The 24,226-nt window shown below is 26.6% G+C and overlaps 1 protein-coding gene across 2 annotated transcripts in view; it reads left to right on the forward strand.

Annotated features, from left to right (window-relative positions):
* Nucleotides 1–620: 620 nt before the first annotated feature.
* Nucleotides 621–24,226, forward strand: part of LOC114130773 (Ig-like and fibronectin type-III domain-containing protein 1) — a 92,610-nt gene continuing 69,004 nt past the window's right edge. Inside the window, exon 1 of one of the 2 annotated variants that reach the window (XM_050200686.1) lies at nucleotides 621–844. The gene's annotated coding sequence lies outside the window, so the exon portion shown is untranslated. Of the gene's footprint in view, nucleotides 845–23,136; nucleotides 23,156–24,226 lie in introns of those variants that run through there. The other variant, XM_050200687.1, reaches the window with a different exon arrangement.

A 24,226-nucleotide genomic window follows, 5' to 3' on the forward strand; every position in this document is an offset into this window, starting at 1 on the left:
AACAAAATACATTCCAAAATTATTTAAAGTTTCTTAAAAATTATAAAACTGATTACAAGTTGCAAGTTACAAATATAACTGATTACCGACCAACTCTGTCTATACACAATGATATTGTACACGACTCATATTCTGGACATAAATAATTAATAATATAATATAGCCATATACCTAGAGGTTTAGTGTTTTATTAACGCGCAGTAAAAATACTCGAGAAAAACACTCATCTCTCATCCGCATTGTCGGCGCTCGCCCTTTCGCTTTCTCCGTTTTCGCCCTTATCACATTATTGCGGAAGACTTTGTGGAGCAATAGTCTCTCTTCCTCTTTCGTTCTGATTGCGGTGAGTTTCCTTGGACTGTGCTGCTGCCGCTGCGGTGTCGGCGGATACTAAGAAATACCGCTGAGATATTTTATTAAAACTTTTTTTCCGTCCACTGCATCGTCATCCTCCAGCCCGCAGTTTTTAATTGCCCTTAAAATTAATTTCAAAACATTCCCCCGGTGTTTTTAAAACTATTTGTAATAATTCATGGTTGTTTGCAAAAAGGCGATCGCGGCGGCAGTTCGTGCCGGGAGGGTGTGCGCGTCACGACGCAAGAAGGGGCTCCCCGAAGTATTAACTCCCGAGTCCGAACGGCTGTCAGTCGGACGCGCGTCTTGGTCCGTGTTTGGCGTTCCCTTTTCTCGTCCGCTACGCGTGGTTCCGTACGATATACTTTTTATTTTTTACTATTACGATCGTAACGGGGAAAATAACGTTTTATTTTTTTTTTTTTATTATTACTTTTGCAATTTTTTTCGACTACTTGTTGCACAAAAGTACGAACAACTGAAACTAAAAGTAAGTAATTTATTTATATAGACGTAGTATTGTTATTGATACATTTTTATTTATTCACATTTACAATAAACAAAACACTTTATTATAATTGTATTTATATTCACTCTTATATTTAAGAGAAAATATTGTATTAAATTGTTAATACTAAAAAATCGTTAAATACAAATTCAAACAATATAATATTATATTCACGCACAGTACACACTTTGACTAGGTTATGCAGTTATTATGTACCTAAGAACTATTATTTAATTTATATAAAAAATTTATAACATTTTACAACACTCGATATAAATTGTAAAATAACTTTAAAAAAATATTTTTTTACGTCAATAAATTCCATATATATAACTCTGTGTATATTGATAATATATTTTAGTGTTTTATTATTATTTAATTATTAAGAGATAATATTAAAAATACATTGAACAATTTTAAAATTATTAATTAGGCTACATTTTTTTCTTTTAAATATAAGTTGTTTACTTTGGAGTCGTATTAATTATAAAATGTATAACGGGGAAAAATTATTATAGGTAGTTAAATCTTTAAACTTATAAATTATAATAAAGATAATACAATTTTGTATTTATAACTTTATTGTTAATTTTAATATGTTGGTAAAAAAATAATAATTAAACAATTAAATAGGTTTAATTTTAAATGGTTTGTGCTGTAACATTTGCTAATAAATACTTGATGCATTTCATTTATAAAAAATATTTATAATTATTAAGCCATTTAAATTTATTATTTTTCTAAGTATTAATTTGAATCATAGACTTCATAATGTTGTTGATTATTAAAATTGAGAAGTATTTTAAAATTATTATGTAGTAAATGTTTAAGTTTTTTTATGTATTTATAACATAACGATTACAAAGCCAAAATCAATAATAAAATGTCAAGAAATTAAAATATGATTAAAACTTTTATTAAAATAAATCGAATCCACTCATCTACTTTGTAGTGTAAAACAACCAAATTTTTTATTAACTCGATTTTAATTTGGTCTGAAAAATTAGATGTATAATATTTATAGATATTATCGTGCATATAATTAACGGGTTTATTATCCAAGGTGGTACCACATTTTTTTTATTATTTTATTATTAGCTACTTGTAACTGGTACCACATTATTAAGTTGGATATTTTTTCTATGTATAAAATATTGCAATTTTTTTAGTACCTACATAGTTTTATCAATTACATAATATTTTTATCTTAATTACTAAACGATCTTTTTGATATCATGTTGAACAATCAAGCATGCAGTTTCCATGTTACAGATGATTAGTCAAGTGAAATAGTACAAATATTTTTACGAAATCTTAGACCTAGACCTAATGAAATTAAAGTCCTTAGCTATTATTTTGACACGCTCCAAAAATTTTACATTAAAAAAAAAAAAAAAAATGTGATTAGTTATATCACAACCGTGTATTGTTCAAATTTATATATTTTCCAATTATTATTGTTTGTAAATGGTCATTTTTCTAAAACAAAAATATGCGAATCATATGTAATCACACATTGATTGTGTTAGCTTAATATTTTACTATATGAATTCGTTCTATTGAAAGTTAATTTATTTATGTCCCTTTCAAAAAGTTCTGACCTCGTAAATTGAATACTTACACGTCGTTTATTTGAAGAGAAATGAAATGAAACCGGATCTATTATCAACATCCAAGAACAACATAATGCTTTTGTTTTTGTAGGTAATCCTTTTTTGTTTAGTAACAAACCGAACTGTCGCGAACTTAAATAGGCCGATAGCGGTATATTGGTAGGAGCGGCTCCCCAACATTCCGGCGTATGTTATACATAGAAGTGAAAAAAACCTTAATACACAGGATGAATCCATTTAAAGTGTCACACAGTCGGTGGTGTTATCACGTTCTAATGCCGCTTCGCAGCGATATAGGTACCACAGACGCGGCCTCTTCAAGTCGAGGACAAGGCCTCAACCTTCAGCCCGAGAAACGTGACCAGAAGCTCCATGTTTTATACATAATAACAATAATAACGATTATTATAATACATTATCATTTATTATAAATAATGCGAACGTTACAAAATATTCGTTGTGATTTGTACGGTATGCATATGCATGCATAAAAAATAAAATAAAAATAAATAGCACGCATAAAAAAGTCTCGTAAAAATTGTACCTACTTGCGTTGTGGATTTTGGACAATAGTGTAATAATTAAGGTGGCTGCGGTACATTTGCATGAGAACGGAATACTGCCGAGGTCAATGTTTTGGATGGATTGCTGAACAACCGGAAAAAAAATGAAAAAGATTACGGAGAGCTGTATACTGTGTAGGTACATGTATGACGACCTACGGACACCTTGCGCATTCCGGTTTTTCGCGCTTCAGGTTATGCACGAATTAATCATAATACGGGACCATTAAACGTTGGATCAATAGCCTTTTCTGTATGTTGGATAAGATCATGATTTTTGTTGAGAATTGGCGAACGCAACTAGTATTTGACTCGTTGTGAGTAGACAAAAAACAGCTTATTTAAAACTTATCAAATATCATTGGAGTTAATAAAACACCAAATTATCTACTCATAAATATTATTATATTTATATAATAAAGTTAGTACCTATATAAACGATTTTTATTTCAATCATAAGAATAGTATGTTAATTAAGTTACGAATACACTTTTTGAAAATTATTTTCTATAACACATCATAATATGAATACAATATGAAAATTACTTATGAACCATGTTTATTAGCATATAATTTGAAATAATGAAATGAAAAAATATATAGGTAATCATTTTTTTTTAAACTTGCATTGCAGAATGATTTTTATTTTTCTTACATTTTTTCAAAAACATTGAATTTTTTCACAAAACTTACAATAAATTTTACATGAAAAAAACTAACAGTTTCAAATTCAATGTTAATATTTTACAATCGTATTTATATTATTAATCTATTTAAAAAAACATCAAATTAGTGATTTTGTTTATTTAAGAGTTTTTTTTTAAATTATGCCCATAACGAAATTTTTAAATTTTACTTAACATCTATATTTTAATATTGAAGAGTTAATTTTTAATATTAGTGAAGAAAAATGCATGATCAGTCGACCAGATGATAATACTTATTTTGATAATATTTTTATATGAGATATCTAAAATATTTATTATTTTCTTTACTAATAATTCTGAATTGATAATTATCGTTTTTAATTATGATAAAAGGAAGTACTGTTAAAAGTGACTATAAGAAAAAGCAGGTTTTATAAATTATACAAACTACACTTAAACACTTGTTAAAGTTATACTTAACCGTTACAATATATTATATAAAATCATTATAAGTTTCTCGTTATAAATGTAATAAATGTAAATTTAATCGTCATATTAGATGTAGTAAATATTATAAATAAAATAACTATAGAACATTTAATTAATATAGGTAATAAATAACCTTTGAACTCCTTGCGATTAAAAAAAAATATTTACTATTACTTAGATTTTTTAATAGTAGCTACTAATTATTGATAAATTCATAGTATTAAAAGATAATAAATATAAAATGTAGTTCAAATATTTTTGTAAGTATTTTTAATGTTTTCATATTATATTTGATTGTTTAGACAGAAACTTAATAAGTATACAACAAATTAACTTAATATACGAAAGGTTAAAGCAATTCAATGTTATTAAAAATTGTAATGTTATATTTTTACAAAGATTGTATGATAATACATAATATATTATTTGAAAATGTATTTATTGAAATAATAAAAAAAGTTTTTCATTAGTATAGTATAACATTAGGATGAAATTTATTTCACATATAAATAAGCAATAATAGATAGTTGATTTATTGATTTATTTTTGATCTCATCAAACTCTAACAATTAATATCAATTTGATTTGAATCGTTAAATTATAGAATATTGAATAAGGAAAAATAGTATTTGTATTGCTATTACAGTTTCTTCACCACTTTCAAGTATTTGTCCTTTTATTCATTACTACGTAGTAGGTATAGATACAATTAATAATCGTCTATTTGTCTATATACTAATAATTAAGAAATAGGTGAACTTCATTCAAGGTTGATGATGTAGTGTACCTAGGTTATTTTGCAATCCATATTTTGTGTAGGTGCCACGGAAATTTGAAAAGTGCATAAACACGATCGTAATTTATTGCCGGTTTATAGAACCAACGCCAATTATGCAAAACAATGTTTTGTGGTTATAAGGGTCATTACACGCTAAATTAACCCTTGGGAACCTTTTCGTGTAACTTTCAAAATGTATCTACAATATTTAGTTGGTGAGCTTCCGACAACACCCTAATGAGAAACATTATTCGAGTATATGCTATTCATTAGACTAAAACTTTCGTTTTAATATTTTTATACACGTTGCACAGAGTTAAGAAATAAAATTGAGATTTATTCGTATTATAAACCACTAAAGTTCGTACGTTATTTATTCTTATCAAAGAAATGTATGCGAAGGTTTGTATAATTCGATTGAGAAGGCATTTGATAATATTTGCAAATAAATATGAATTGTGTTTTTTAGTGTATAGCGATTTAATTTGGTAGTGTGTTCAATTTAAAACATAATCAAAAAATAAAATGTTAACTAATAACTTAATTTTAATTATCAGCTCATATTATTTGACGTTAGATATTGTGTGTTATAAAGTGCCATGATAAAACGTATTAATAGAAGTGAGTTTTATAATAGTAAAAATATCATGAAATTTTATTTAAACTTCCTTTTTATAAAAGTTATAATAGTTATTGACTTATTGACATCTGATGCAGAATATTGAGTTATAATTTAAAATATAAATACTTAAATCCTCTCTAAATATGGATCCAATAATACGAGTATAATGATAAAATTAAATAATATGCATAGGTAAACACAACACATATAAGTTATGAGTGTGCGATACAATGTCTGTTAACATTTATTTTAATCCTTAGAACATTTATGATATTTTTCCCATAGGATTAAGTATATAATATAAACGATATTATTATATTTTTATAACCATTTTAAGTTAAATAGATTTACTAACAATAAAAAAAAATATTACACGTAAAATTTAAAAAGTGGCCAAAACCTGCAAATTTGTTCATTTTAAAATTTAAACTAATAAAATTTACTAAGAGGATATTTAAATATTTAATTTTTCTACCACCATAATAAAATGGAAAAATACAGTAAAAAATAAGTGTTGTCAACTTTATATTAAATCTTGTTGTTTATCGTTATTTTTATGTTTGATTTTATTTTTTTGGCAATACCATAAACTGTTAACTAAAAAATATTATAAAATATTATTTATATTTATTATTATTTATTTAATTTATTTTTACACCTAAATATTTTATAATTTTATCGATAATGTACAGAATTTTAATATTTTTGTATACATCTACAAGAAACTATGCAAATAGAATTATTTCATTTTTCAAAAAAGGGTTCATAAAACCATTAGATATTTCTTACTTACATTTGCTCAGAATTTGAAGTTTGATAGGTACCTAAGTATTAGTGATTAGATTTAGTAAGACAAATTATAATTGACGGTGTGCTCTTTTTATTATTTGTTATTGTTTAATTATTCTTACAATGTGTATTTAAAATCACACCATCAATTATAGGTCAAACTAGAGTGACCAATTTTTCATTACATTTCGAACCCTCCATAATACTAATTGAAAAATTAATCTTTACGAGTGTACTCTTTCCTCTAATTTATGTTGTTCCTATGTAATCACGTTTGCAATCTTTTTTATGTTGTTCAAAATGTATTAAGTAATCGACTGAATCCAATTTATTTTTTAAGTCACCAACAAACATGATAATCTATTAAATTGAGTTTAAAATGAAAGTTATGTAATGTATATATATATATATATTATATCTTTGCATCCGAAATTGATCAATGCTGGGCTTTTAATAAAGATGTGCATTCAATAAAGTTGCAGGGCAGGTTTACTGGTATAATTGTTTTGTCAGAAACGTCTAAGTAAATATTGAACCTTATGCGTTTCCCATCTACTGGTTGTGGGATCTCACACTACGGTATCGAACTTTGCACAAAGTTCTTTTCAATCCGTAAAGTTATATAATTCACGCGTGGCAAACGTTAAAGCTTTTAGTATTTTAACCACATCCGAGTCGACGATAAAAAAATAAAACACAAAGTTTTTGAATTTAATTTTTTTTTTTTTTTACTGCACTTTCCGGACGTATAAAATAACTTGGTCCGGTTTCTTATTTTTTCGTTGAAAACCACACAATTGAACTTTTATTTAAATGTATTGCTCCTCGTGGAGATGAAATAGTGAAAACAAACGAAAAAGTGGTATACTAAATTTATTTATTTAAAAACTTAGTAGAGACAACTTTTCAAAAAACAAAATATGCATTTAAAATATAACTACGTTCACACAATTAATATTTTTACTCTTCTTATAAGATTAATACACCTATTACCTACTTCAAATAATGCATGCTAACTGAACAACGATCTTACATTATTTAACATTTATATAAAATAATAACAACCAACATTACAATTATTTTATTTGAATATCAGTATATAATACAACTAACTAGTTTATTTAGTAATTTCAAATCCGCAAGTAATATTATACACCTTTGGATTTGTATTTCAGTAAATTATGTAAATTATGTAATATTCTAAAATAGTTATCCAATGGGCAATGATTATGTATATAGTTAATAAGTTCTAAAGCCAATGTGTGTGGTATGAAATATACTCGAAAACTTTTATTGTAGGTATATAGATTATATAACACAAAACAAATATAGATACTATAATATATACCGTATATGACGAGCTTATATTATTATTATTATTTTAATATTAAAATATAAAAATGTATTTTATTATTTTGAAATGTTGTTTTGTTGTATAAATATGAAAATTTAAATCAAATAAGTGAAACTTCCGACCCTAGCGCAGCTTGTTATAAAATTTTTACAAAAAATAAATAATGAAACCCGCCTTTAGTTGTACTCGCTAATGAATAACACGCTATTACTTGCATCTCTCGTGGTCCATTAAAATTCGATGGAAACACATTGCATTAATAAGTAGGTAATATTTCGCAATGTACCCAAAGAAAATATTTTTTGAACAATTGTTGAAATATTAGCTTAGAGGATTTGCGGAGAGATTTTATTAAATCATAAATAATGACTAAATAAAAATGAATGTAAATAATATTATGACTTATACGATTATTAATTACTAGTTATGCGATTTCTGTCACTACTATAAAATATGAAATACAAAGTATTTAAAAAGTTGTAATAGCTTAACAATAATTCATTTCCGAACGATAATTTAGTTAAGTGACACTTAATACCTGCACAATAATATATTTATTAGGGGTTTTGAATTTTGATCTACACATGTGTATATGTGTAGATGAACAATAATGTTTTAAATTATCGGTTCACACATTATACAGTATGATTTATAATAGCATATACAATATACATGCACAGGGATGAAACATTTCCTTTTGCATAATATAAGTTCTTCCGACGTATGCTTGTGAAAGACAGGTATCACAAATCGCTATTACGCTGTATAAAAGAAACGCATTGAAACTCCCAACGGTGAATAAGTACGCGCTTTGAAATAATTGACTACCAAGCGGAATGATGTTAAGATATTATATTTGCATTTATACAGTAATATATGTGTATATGATTATGCGTGCGTGTGTGGTGGAGACACAGAGAAGACTGTAATATGTCATCGTCAATTCGTCATGTTACAATATTAGGTATCATATATAGTTGTTAGTTATAAAATATAAATATTATTTATTGTTTTATGACAGCACGGAAAAAACGAAAACAATAATTGTATATTTATGGATACCTTACAAACCTATTATTGTAGCAAGTTGTATTGTATTTCGGAGGAAGTCGTAATTAAAACTTGCATTGGCATTAGGCCATGTGGTTTTATTGATTTCTTCCATGTTTTCACGCATCACCGGTTTCCAGAGAAATAGAACAGTATTAAACCCGTTTTATTGCCAAAAAATAAAATACAAAAGCTCGTGTTCGTGTGGTAGAACACGCGCCAATAAAAGAAATATAGAAGACATTTTTTTGATTGTTCAAGTATATGTGTCCACAGACATAACAAAAACATAATAACGTGTGTAAATCGTATTTTTTCCACTCAGTCACGGTACAGCGAAATATTCGGCTACATATGATATGAAAAAAAAAAACACCGCCAAGGTTGAATAAAATAATAATATGCTATTTTTTCACAATTAAAACATAATCATAATTGGTAATTAGAACCATAATTGGTTTTTTTTTTATATGTATAATTATTATTTAACTATAACGCGCGTTGCAGCTTAAATACAATAATAAACTTAATGGACAGCTCTTCTGCCAGTGCTTAAGGTCAACACAGTGTATGTATCCATCATTTACGGAATTTTATTAAGGCTTCAAATCATAACATTATTCGACTTTTTTTTTTTTTTTTGAACAACAGGTAAATTTAGTTTATATAATTCAATAAAATATAATATCAGGCTATAAAGTATGCTAGCTAAATATATTTTGGCTGGACTATTATGTCAATATTTGAAATTCGTTTAGTTATTATTGGATTATTAGCCCTTTAAACATGAATAAATTTATTTTTATATAAATACTCTATAGTTACTCTAGATACTTATAATTTAAATTAATGGTATACGTTATATTATTATTCATACTAATTTTTAATTAAGGATACATTTTATTCATTGACAAACCTATCACCATTTTCATTTTTTTTTTTATCGATCTTAGTTCGTGACTATTTTATAAAAATTAATATTAATCACTCATGTATCTATTTGTAAATCGTAATCTTAGAAGTTAATTCAACGAGCACGCGCATATAATTACACGTTACACTAACGCGTCAGCGGTTTTGATAATATTGAATAGAGATATACCTATACATATTATATCTATGCAGTATGCATATAAGATTTGAAAAATAGCATATTTTTAATATTATCCTACTTAACAACCTTGAGATAATATCTCCGGGGTCTTGTGTATAACAACGCTCGTTAAAAACCTGAAAAAGTTCATGCATGTTTTGCGCTTTAAAAAAAAAAAAAAAAATTATAATAATAATACAATACAAATATTCATGATAAGTTTTACTCCCCTATTCATATGCCTATATGACGTGAACAGTTTTAAAAATAAGATACTAGCTAAGATAGTTATGCAAATAATAAATATTTTTCTTCATAGTTTTTAAAAAAAAGGTCCAACAAACACAGTTTTATTTATACAATATAGTAATATTATTACATAACCACATTATTGTATTTAAATGCTATAAATTTCTTGTAATATTTAAAATATTTTTAGAAGTAAAATATCAAAAAGTACTACACGGTGCCCTTATAATATCTTGACTTTAAAATTTGATGATAGGTGAATTTACTTTAATGTTAAGTTAATAGAGTAAAATGGACAATTCTAAATGTAAAGTAAAATGTGTCATGTTATGCGTTAGTAAGACAGAAACAACAGGTATAACTTTTCTTCTAGGAAGCAGCCGATAATTAATAAAGTATCTACTAATGTCAAACTCACTGACGTAGGTAGTGATCACATTATATCAAAATCATAGATGCCAATTAATAAAATGATCAGCAATATTATTATATATTAATGCTGTCAAGTTTGATTGTTTTGATATAAAACAAAGAATGATAAAATAAAAAAATTGTCTGTATGATTTGTATAATATATAGTTTAACAACATTGTTTGATTCATATAATGGTATTATTAAAATAAAAAGATTTCTATGGACCTACTGGGAAGAAAAAAAAATGACATTCTTAAATTGAAATATAATCGGTAACATTACGACATTTTAAAACAAAATAGAAATTCTTCATCCGTCTGACAAAATTAGATATAGGTAACCTGGATTATTATAATAATAATAAAATAATAAATAATAAGATTTTATACTACAGTAGGTATTAATGATACAGTGAATATTACTAAAAATGCGATACATCCGTTTTTACGCTTTCATTCAGTTCGTTAAAAAACAGTAATTATTTTATTATATTCTTACCTATACTTGGAGATTATCAACTTCTATAAGAGGATGTCTAAAATATAAACATTATAAACATTAGTCCTTAATCAATATCATGTAGCGTGTCCTCCGGATATCCATATAGTCGTGGCGTCCTTGAATGAATAATTTGTGGGTCAATGGTTGAACTTTTGTTCTTAAGATCGTCAGAATGGCCTTTTGAATATTTCAAGGTGGGCATAGTATAATACGATCACAAATCTCGAGTATACAACACATACGTTTGTGTTTCAACGAACGAAATCTGCTTAGCTAAATGAACCTATTTTTAATTTAGTTGGTAACTATCATTGAACATTGGCTATTATACTCGCATACGCGTAAATATTCGGTTTTAAAAACATTTTCCATTACAAAGAAGAATCAACGTAATGAAAAATAATGGCGTATAAATCAAACAACGTTGTAATGCTCACTACAATGGCTATACTAGCTAATATCTCGACGAAAATTCATGTCACGTTTGTTACAGCTTCGGTAAAACACGCATTGCCGATAAAAAGCTTTCACTGTTATTTCCTTTGCTTCAACTTAAGTCAACGTACGATATATATTTATAGACGGTTTTACATCTCAATTGTTAACGTGATAATATTCGCTCTTATTGTGTTCTATATATTTATTTTTATTCTCTTCAACTCATCACTACATTAATTTCGTGTCATATCTACCGATGTAAATTATGTAGGGAGTACTTTGTAAATGGTAAATATATACATGTATATAAGTATAAGTATATAATATATATATATATATATTAATTATATTAAAACTCAAGTTTTCTGAACGGAGTACCAAAACTTGTATTATAACGATGATTAAACAAGTAGGTATCGATTTTCTTGTACAAACACTGCTAATTTGACTTTAAGTACTATTATACCAGATTGTAATCGTTAAAAATTAAGATTATGGATGATGTTTAACGTTACCATGCAACATCACATTACTATAATGTAGTTAGTACATACATAGTAGTTGTATAGAACCTATATACATGTTTAATAATCAACTAATTAAAATGGAGATGTACATAACATCATAATAATTGGATTTTACTAAAATCTGAAAAGGTGAAGCGTCGCGGCATTGATATGTATATTATTGTAATGCTGTATAAAACAAAAGACAACGGGTTAATTATTTTTTTTTTTTAAAAAAAATGAACTCTCCAATAAACGTAGAAACATAAAACTGCTTTTGATTTTCATTATATGGTATAATATGTGTAATATTTATATACTATATAAAGTATAAACCTTGGATTTGGATTAATGCGTGTTTCCCATGTCTACCGTTTGCACAATGACGTTTTATTGCGCATCTTATTAAAGATATTATATACTTATAATAATACTATAGTGGTTTAAGTTGTTTTTCACTTATGTTGTTGCACACTTAAGTGAATATTTTCTTTACTAATCAAATGAGTAATTTAACTTGAATAATTATAACCTGTCGATTGTTTAACAAATGTCTACCGCCTCTACGTCTACTGAAATTTAAATGGAAATTTACTTTTTTAATTTTTAAGCTATATTATCACTTAAATATTTATATTTAAAACATTTATAACCATGTTTTATTTTTTTTTTATCGTATTGATTGTTGTTAGAAAAGGAATTAATTATATTGTTTAAAAAATGTTTTAAAGAATTATTGAGTTATTTATTATATGATAATTAGTGTCTTAAACGTTTAACAAAATGGAAAGTGGTTGATTATTATATTATACATAATTAGTAAATTTTCCTGGAAATATAGAAAGGAAATAAATAAAACTATTTTGAACGCCAACATCGGTGGATAGGTATTAACTGTTTTTATTGTATTCTATGCTATTGTAAAGCAAGTTTTTTTTAAAATATCATTATTAAACAAATGAGATGGTTTTTATTTTTTATAATTCATCATGAAGATATTGTAATTACGTTATTTCGTAACAAAGAAAAATTACAGTACAACCCATTTCTTTTTTTTTTTTTTTACAATAATATTTGTCGAATCACGACGATCATAAAGTCTTTAGCGGGAACTAGGTACATTATGATAAAATTAGAATCTATTAATTTCCATACTGCAATTTGAACGTTTAATTACTATAATTGAAATATCACGGTAGAAAATAAAACTAAACGCGAATCCTCGCTAGGTCTTCTATAGTTAGACCCAGAGTTGTTTATGTTTATGACAAGTGTTGTACGTGTCGGTGTAACAACATTACGACACTTCGATATTCTACGTAGATGAACCGTTACGAACCGGTTATTAAATGGTGGACAAGGCCACAATTATACAACACTGCATCTACAGGACTAGGGTCATCATAACATACCGCTAAACCGGTTCGGATTAACTTCCTGTGCCAATGAAGCTCTGTTCCAACGAAGTGCCATCAGCATCATTTGCAAAAAAAAAACTTAGCTTTAGACTTCTCAATTCCTCCGCAGCAATATTATTGAGTTGATAAATATTCATAATATTATAATATAATACCTATTGTATTTTATACATAATCACAAATAGTCAAATAGATTTATTAATTTTCTTGTGTACGTTAATTTTATTTATACGCATATCATAATATACAAATACGTATTTTTATTTTAATAAATATTATAAACTCGCTCAACTCGCCTATAAGATCTTGTGCCGTATTTATTTTTCAAATAATTTTCCAAGAAAATGTATTAAAAAAATAATAAAATAAAAAGTTTTAATCTAAAATTAATCTTTTTTTTTTTTTAATCAGAAATTTCAGAAATGTGTAATATTATGATACTATAAATATAATTTTTCATTGAATTTATTATCGTCTAAGGTCATATTTGTACCATTGTTTAATTTAGTGTATTTTATGCCTGCTTACAAAGTTAGGTGTTCATGAAGTCATGATTCAATGATGACAAGTAGGTACAAGTTTGGTTATTATTTTTTTATGCCGAAAACTTTTTAATGAATTCGAAATGTATGTTTAATGTAAATCACGGAATACCTACAAGGTATAAAAAATAATTTTGATTTTCATTAAAAACATATTATCATTTTTAGAATACAAAATACATATTATTTAAATTTTATTATTTTCAATTGTATTGCAAACTATAGTAGTTATAATTATTAACGGTAAATCTAAAATTAGCAAAGAACTGGTTATTTAGGATACTATTTATGGCAACGAGTTATGCAACTAACGAGTCCAAAAAAATTATTTGGAAGTCGTCATACTGTTTGTACGGATACGGATACGTTAATGCCATTCGGGTCAAGGTTAATTAATTGTTTGTAGTGTTTGTACTCTTTTGAGTGACGATCGCCTACAACACGAGCTTATAATAGGTATAATAGATTATTAAAATGTTCAAACACTGTTGAATTTACTTTGAATAATGACATAGGCGTTTGAAAACGTATTTAAATCCTCGAGGTCTTTCTATATTAAATGAAAAATAAAATAATTATTTTGATTATTTAAAAATTTAAATAATAATAATATTATCAAACGTGTGACCTCAGAAAAAGATCGAATTGTTTAGGTTTTGGATTTGGTTTGTAGACCCGTTTACGGTATCTTAGTAATATATTAATATTCATGGCTGAAATGCACAGAAATGACCAGAAGGTTGGATTGTATCCAGAACTGTTGTCATCATAAACATATAACCATAGATAGAAGAAAAGGTTGTCTGTACTGGCTTTGTAATAGCTTAAGCTCGTTTGCTTTATTGTATAAATATTTTAAATTTAATACGTTTTGATTACACACAAATGCGCATTTCATAAAACATTCATTTCATCATTGTCCATACTTACCGTATTATTTATTTTATTTATCATGAGTAGATAATCTATATGTGTAGTGTATAGATAATTGTTTTTGTACTATGACAAAATAAAAAAATACTCGTATAGGTACCTGCATACTATTTTATTTTATTGTTTTCTTTGTTGACATAATATTTATTAATTTTAATTTGATTATTTTAGTGATGTATATGCTAGATACATTTGGAATGAGTATCTAACAATTTTATAATATTACCAAACTAATTGAAGTTTATTTTTCTTATACGTATACCAATCAAAAACAAAGTTTAATTCACTATTTAGTATTCTTATATGATTAGTTTGTTGTATATAGTAAAATACTATGTTACAGTTAGTTTATTAATCAGAAAGAAAATTAAAATATTTTATGCATATTATTTGAAATTTGATAATAAGTATATACTTGACTGATTTTACCTACCAATAATTTATAGGTAATAATTGTTTTCGTATTTTGATGTTTACAAATAATTCATAGTAGGTATATACTGATACATTTCATATTTTTTTACTACAAAATTTGAAAATCAAATAATTTTACCGGAATATACATAATTAAACTAGTTTAAGTTTTAATCGATTTTTTCTTTAAAAAATAAATTGTGTTTTTTTTTAAATAAGACTTTAATACAAATTAAAAATACATTTTAACTTTTAACTTATACAGAAATATATTAAGCAACATAAAACGATCTAAATAGAAATGTTGTTGACATTACAAATTAGAAAAAAAAGTTTGAGCACATATACAATGTTAAAGAAATGTTGTATTCGTTCCAAGATAAAATAAAGGAACAATTTTTGTATGAGGTTGAATCTAACTATACTTTGATTTCCTGTTAAACGTTTTGCTTTATTCATACATGAACTTTTAAAATCGAGCACCGAAGGGGAAGATATGATAATAAAACGTAAAAAGCACAAATTGCTCATGGGTAATTTTAGGTATGTTTGTAGTGAAATGAGAGCTACACAAAACTATCGTGAAATTTGCTTGCGAAATATATATATATATAAATATTACGAACCCTCGTTTTGATTAATCGGTTGAAAACGATAACGTCAGCACGAAGTTTAAACCACTCAAACCGTGTAATGATAAAGAGGGGTGGTTGGATAAAGAGTATTGGACTGGGTAGACAATGTCGGTGGGAGGAGGGGAGGGTCGCTATGTAGGTAGGTATAGGCTTTTACTCCTTTCTCCCTTTATTCATCTTTTAGTATAAATGCCATTTAAGAAATATTCGCCCACCCCGCAAATTATACGTAGATGTTGACCATTAATTATGGTCGCGTATTAATTAATAATAACGCTTTCTGTAATAAATCTGACACTGTCAGTGTCTAGCAGTTTCCTTCCGTCAACAGAGAATATTTAATATTATTCTCTGCTCTACATCTAATTGTTACTATATTACAATACTAACGTTCGGAAAATAGCTATAACAGCTCTTCATTTCGATAAATAATATTATTAATTATGTCTGATTGTATTTCATATCCACCAGTTTCTTTGTTAACATTTGATTCCATCATAGGGTCTAAGTAGTAAGTTGATACAATAATTAAGGAATTAGTACGTCATATATTTATAAAACAGTTCATAGATCATATTATTATTATTATTATTTTTTTTTTTTATATAAAGAAAACTTTATTTTATCATTATAACAATACGCACAATAAAATACTTATGTTTCTATAATATAATAATGTAATAATAATAATAATTATATTATACTAACAAAATAAACTGAAAAAAAACGACTACTTATTATCATATTCAATTAAATAGTACCTGTAATATAGTATTGCATTGATTTTTTTTTTATTATTCATAATTATTTCAATTAAATAAATATTTTTAAAAAAATTGTTGATGATTTGGATACGATAAATGAATACAAAAAAAGAGAATTCATGTAAAAGGTTCAAATTTTAATTTTTCGGATTAAGGGCGAGTGAGTTTATTATTAAATAATAATAATTAATCTATTTTAGTATACCTACTAAAATTATGATATTATGATTTTAACAGCGAGCAATCATTATTTTTGTAAATGTTTGTGTAATAAAAAAACAAATTTCCAATATATATATAATAAACATAATATCCTTATTACTTACTTAAACCCTTAATGTTTGAGAAAATATAATTTTGTGTAACATTTTATGATGTTGTTTTTTCAAAGTTTTTTTTAATGTTTTCAATGACAAATTTAATTTTAATTTCAAATATCTTCAAACAGAAAACATGTTTTTACAGTCATACAGTGAGTACTTTATTTGGGATAGAATGATTAAATACATTTTGATGATAAACTTCTTTTTAAAATATTACATGTAGATTATAGGTATAGTATAGGGATATGTGAGTTACCGATTGAATACGTTTTAGACTTTATTGCAAACTGATATTGACCATATGACGTGACGCATAATGCATATTTTAGAATATAATATCCGCAATGTGTTAGGCACGTTACTGTATAGTGTATACTGTATACTAACTTTTTTCTATCAATTTTGTTTTCCTTTGTTGGATTAGTCATAATGGAAATTTATCTCCTACGAGTACATTTATTAAGTGCTTATTCACAACTTTTTACTACGTTCAAAATATTGTGGAAAGAAAGTAAGTGTAAATAGTAATGCTCAGAGTTTTTGTCAACGTGTTTTGTAATAATCTAAATAGCTTTTTATGGTTAGTTCATCGGTGTGCTTCATTGTTCTGAGAAAATCTAAAATGTTCTTAAAATAAGCTCGATCAATGAAGATAATTTACGAGCCATGAAGTTTGTCAATCAATAATATTTGTAACCGTTTCACTTGTTTAAAATATTTTATTCAGTATACATTTTTAAAAAGTTAAAAAAAAATAAAGGACAGTACCTATAACTAACCTGTGGTGCTCCTCGCTATAGATTTCATGGGTTTCGTCCCATAGGTTATTACTATTTGATATTCAGATTTTACAACCAAAAGTTACAATATTTTATACTTGGGTTTTTACACTAAATACACTACATTCATAATATATTACGGAAATACAACCTTATGGTTTTTATTGCCATTGTATCTATCTGTGCGTAGCGATTTCTGTAACCATGGTTTCCAATATGACTGTTGATTTTATAAAAGTATTATTCAATTATAATGTTTGGCCCACAAGTATAATATTATTATCTTTTTATTTATTTATTTATTTTTTGTACTGATATTAAACTAAATAAATCGTTTATTACATTTGATAGTTAGTATTAATTGTAGTTAGGTAGTAATCATCAATTATTTTTTATAGGCGTGTTTACCATATTTTCCTAGTGTTAGTGTAATTAATTTGATTAGTCAATTTAAAAGATAATATTATAATACCACTTTACTTGAGTCATATTTCATTTTCGACAAATAATTTACATAGTTACATATTTTTATGTTGTAAAACATAAATAGGTATGTAATGTTTATAACATGTGATTTTAATTGTTTGTCTATATTTATTAATCAATATAGAGAAGCTACTAGACAAATTTTAATATTTATTTGAATTTAATGAATTAATTTAAATAGAAACATAAAGTAAATATTGATAGATTTATGCAATCATTTTGAGTTATCGTAGGACTTAGAACTTATCTGAACATCCAATATTATGTTATACAAGTGTAGTATATATATTTTATTATATAACTCATACTGAGTAATAATTATTGACATGTTTAGTATTATTGGGTTACTTTGTACAAATGAATATCCAATAAATTTTGTCATTCATTAGAAATATTCTAGGTTTTCAAAACTACTATTGGGAATTATAATTTCCAACAAATTTTATAAAAACAACGTATCATTAAAAAATTCTAAACTGAACTAACTAATTAAACTAATTCTATACAATATTGAAATAAATAATCGATGAGAATGTCAAGTGTTTAGAATTTTTATTTTCCAAAATAAAATAATCAAATAGATTTATTTTATACCAACGTATTGTATATTTCTGAATTTAATTTTAATTTTTTAGTAGTATTTTTACTTTATGGTTATGTAAAATTGAAAAATATGATTTTTGAAAGATGAAACTTTTTCATTCAAGTTTCTACTTTACAAATTACAAACAATTTATGACCCTTGAATTTGATTGCGAATTGCGTATTTCTCAGAATGTAAAAAAAGACAGATCATATATTACAAGAAAAATAATATATTGCTGAAAAAACCTTTATGATACCTAATTGTTATTAAAATATTCTTCAAAATGATGAAAACTTTACAAAAAGTAAATAATATAAGGTTTTGTAGACTTTTCATTCTATTCGATTTATTTACTATACCAGATTCTATCTATCATCAAATTGACCTGAAAATAAATTATTGCTACGGTAGTATTCATACCCTGAAATATTTGAAAGGTTTAACCAACCTTTAACCTATAATGCAAGGAATGTAATATGATGAGTAGTTTTGTTATTCATTTATTTTCTAGATCGTTGGGTATTCAATTCGTTTTTTGCGTTAGGAATGAATTGAAAATAAATGACGAAAAATATATTTATGTTATTACTACTAGAAACGGCCGGGGTTTCGTCAGTGCGTTTGTTTGATATTGAATAGAGGCGGCGCAAAGCTTCCGTCTTTTATGAGCATTTATCAAAATGGAGAATTAAATTTTATATTATATGTGTGGATTTTCGATTTAATGTAGTTTTGTAAGCATTTAATATCACATTTGAAAATGCACAGAAATAAAAAAAAAATCTAAAAAGAATATGAATTTTTACATAACGTCTATTATAGGCAACTAATTTAATTGAATAACAAAGTATACATTTCATGTGTGAATGAATATTATAATCAGCTGCATATTTCTTTTGGGGCCTAATTTTTTTATCATCATATTTTTGATTCAACTTTATGTAAGTACTACATGAAGATACTCTTGAATAACTAGTCTATTTAGTTTAGTCTTTTATCTTAGGTCAATAGAAAATATTTTTTATTTTTGTGGTAAAATCAATAATTTTACCTTAAGCACAGTGTTAGACTTAAGAAGCTGTCTAAGGGAGCAGTATTTCTCCCCCCCCCCCTTTGGGACTAAGCTTGCTATTTTTCTAAGGAAAATATTATCATCTATCAATAATTATTTTAAAACATCGCCATTGAAGAATATGGTTATTTATGAATATATGAAAATTTAGGCTTCAAGCTATTTTTAAATTGTTTTTTCGTTCGACGACTGACGAGTGTTAACGTTGTGGTTGATAGTAATAAATTATAAAATTATTACAAATTAATATATTATGTTTAAATATAATATAATATTTTAATTTATAATACATTTCGACACCAACTATTATGGACACTATGGACACTGATATAATATATTATCTTCAGTATTATAATTAAATTGAATTGTACACAACAGTAGAATATACTTTATTTCCATGTACCGTGTATGAGTGGTTGGTTTAGCGGTTAAGTGGTTTGTTCGTTTAGTGTTTTACCGATTTCCGATTGTAAACGATGTATGTTCCAACAATAATCATAATGAGCAATGTTAGTGAATATTGTGAAAAACAACTTAAATTTACTCTATAATTTATTATTTTACATGCCATTATTTCACATTTATTTCAGAATACTCACTTTTCAAGTTTTCACTCAAATAATCAAAATTTAATTATTTATGAAAAAAAATAATTGAAATATTTTACGCAAAAACAAAACGACAGTAATTATTTTTGCGAATGTTTGATTAGACGTACCGTTTACCGTATCATGTATCTACAGTTCAAAAGTGATCACATCACAAATGTATAATAAAAATATTTCAACGAATGAAGCCAAATAGCATTAAGTTACCAGATTCGTTGATTTTTAGTCGTTATGAAGTTGTGCCAAGTTGAAAATAGTATGTATTGATTACGATAAAATATAGAGTGAAAACCGTTTTAAGAAAATTATCAACTTTATTTGAAAAACATTTTAAATTTCGAACTGAATTATAAAGCATAATATTTATACTACGAATTTTATAATTTCCAGAAAGGTCTTTACGAAATAATTTAAAACTTAATAAATAGAAAATCGGTAATTCTAATAATAACAGTAATAAATAATAGTTGAAACTCGTAAAATTAAACATTTCTAGTTCCTAAACAGTGAATTCGACGAAAAAGCATGTTTACAAAAAAAAAACCCCGATAACGAACGTGTTTATATAATACATAATATTTTTAGGAATCGGCAAAATAAAAACAACACTAGAAAATATGGGAGTCATTATAGTATATTATTGTAGTGCTATGGTATGGCATATATATCGTTTTAGTTTCTATTCGAACGACGTTTTTCCAACTCGACGAACACGACAACATATTATATAATGTAACGAACGAGTAGGTTATACAGCGAATAAATATATACTGTATAGCAGAATAATATACTATGCCAATACACGGGGGACGTGTTCGATTAGCTTTCATACAACGATTTTAGTACCTATTTTACCGCAAATACCCTCTTTCCCGACGTTCCGTACATTCAGATTTATAGTTTGTGCGGAAACTACCGCCACGTAGGTAACACGGTGATGAGTGATAATCGTCATCATTTGATTAATAATTACTGTGATTGAATACCATGTGCTCATCATCAATACAATATCACCGTGCGTATTATATACCGTTAATGATATTAATGATAAAACAATAGGAAATATAATGCATTTTGTTTGTTCAAATTCGAATGAAAACATTATGCAGATATATCTAAATTTCAATTTAAGTGTGCATTTATCAGTTAGACGGGATTATATTATATTTCAACGAACATAATAATATGGTCATTGGTCAGCCTAAAAGTATCAAAGGGAGTGTGCGACCAGCCTAGTGGCCATTGTACTATTCTTGAAAACAGTTAGAAATTTGTTTTGCGGCTCGTCGCCAATATACGGTACCTATTTCCTGGCAACGTGAATAATAATAATCAACAAGTATTATATTATAACATAACGATATTATTATCGTACGCCGATATTCTGGATTTATGAGCTAAAAGTAATTGACGGTGGATTAAATCAATAATAATCATATTAAATATGAATATGGAGACACACACACTATACAACAACATACCATTATATCAATAAATTAAATTGTTTACTATTTTATTCGATTCCTCGAATAAGCTCTCACGGCGCATACGAATCGACATAGGTTCGGTATCTATCGATTTCGATACTTAACAAGCCCTATATTATCATAATATTACTTTGAATCATGATCTATACGTATTTTCTCACTTTACAATAGTTTCATTAATAATTCAATTTTAAACTGTACGCATAGTTAGGTAGTATGATCTCACGTTTTTCCATAATATTATTATGATACGTGAAATATTAATCGATTATTATTTAATAAAATGAAATCGAAATTGTAGGCATCATCCCAGTCTAATAATGAGCTTATATAATATAAAGATATGTTATTGCAGACGGTGCATACGGTATTAAAACGGAATAACGTGTAGTTTTGTTTTCATCTTGATTTTTATTTTTGGTTCAACACGTTCTGAGGGCTGGTGATAATAAAACGACCCTGTAATACCCTCCGAGTCTCGTACGTTCGCGGGATTATCAACATCGGCCGGGCGTATAGAATACCTATAGGCGTACTAAAATGCGTATTATATTATAATTTATATATAGATATATATTATATATATTACGTATATGTAGGGTCGTCTGACAAGCGAATTCCGACCGTCCTTCTTGGTGGGGTTGAGCTTTATATAAATACATATGTATGTATATACCTATAATATAATAACGAGTCCAAACAACGAAATGCGCTAAATTATTCAAATGGCACGTGCAATTACCGAGGTCACGGGCTTCAGGCAGCCGGTGGTATATACATATATATTTGTATAATAATAATAATAATAATAATATAAATGTAGGTGCGGTTGGAGTGGTATACTAGCTGTACATATAGTATATTATTGTGAATCGCGAATCTCATTCGGACAGAATTCAATACATATTTTTTTTTTTTTTTTGACAGGTTCGAACCCGCGCGGGTGAGAGACGGCTATAAAATAATAAATAATAATATTATATTATATTATATACGCGAATGCCGGTACGGGCTGCCTCCGCACCACTGCTGTTTGAACATATTTCCTTTTGATGCGATAGCGTATTCTCTCCGCGGCCTCTTCTTCACAACAGCTCTGCGGTCTCCTATACCCACTCGTTCAAATGTCTTCTGATTGCGGTGAGCTCCCAAAACCTTTTGCTTTGTGATGCACCTAAATACTTTTATTTTTCCTTCATATATTTTCCACCTTTCCGCATTTCTTTACTCGTATAATATATCTATATGTCGGTATACATATATCAATCACCACGATAGACCAGTCATATCGGTCCTTTTGTGTTTGTGCACGGTGTACAAACAGTCGTTTTACAAAAGTTTCACCGCGAGACTCTTTTTTTTTTATTTATTTTTTACATTTTTTTTTTTAGTCTATATAATAAATATTTTTAATTCAATATTTTGTATTCTGTTTTTGGAATATTTTGTTATTTACTCGAGTGTACGTGTCAGCTATTTTTTTATTCAAAGTTATATTATTTTATCAGGTACACGCGGTGGTGCGCTCATAACAATCCGCGGTTGTCTGTGTCACGACTTTTTCTGCACGTACTTACCTTTCAACCTACTATCTAAATCATATTGTTACTATCAAGTACCAACCGCAGATTCCTGCCGTTTATCAACCGTAATAAACACTCAAATAAAACAATTACATTATTTAAAAATAATATACTTTGTTGTGCTTTAAAAAAGGTTCTGTATTCTCCGGGGCAAAAAATATGAATACTACAACCGTGGGAGTGAGCGAATAGTTCCTGGTGCTCGTCATAAGTACATTTTTATCCATTCGAGTCAGGCTAGGCTCTAAAGTTGGCACTTCATTTTCTCCGCTGACGTACCAAATTATTTTCACTATTACGCTTAGTAACTCATCTCTGTATGGGAAATTATTTTAATCTGACTTTACCAGATGTTATATATTAAACAATAAAATCCTGATTGTTTTGTTAATAGTTATTATTCACCTTTATAATTATATTTTTAATATAAATTATTAATATCTTTAATTGCAATCGTTTAATGAAGTATTTATTAACTGCAGTATTAGCTAACTTTAAAAAATATAATTTTTAACAATATTTTCAACAATGTTATAATTTATATGTCTATATAAAACCTTTATATATTATTAAATTTATGTTACATTACAACAATACCATGATTTCAAATTTTCAAAAATAAAATGTG

Source organism: Aphis gossypii, chromosome 2, assembly GCF_020184175.1.
Source record: "Aphis gossypii isolate Hap1 chromosome 2, ASM2018417v2, whole genome shotgun sequence".
Taxonomy (NCBI): Eukaryota; Metazoa; Arthropoda; class Insecta; order Hemiptera; family Aphididae; genus Aphis; species Aphis gossypii.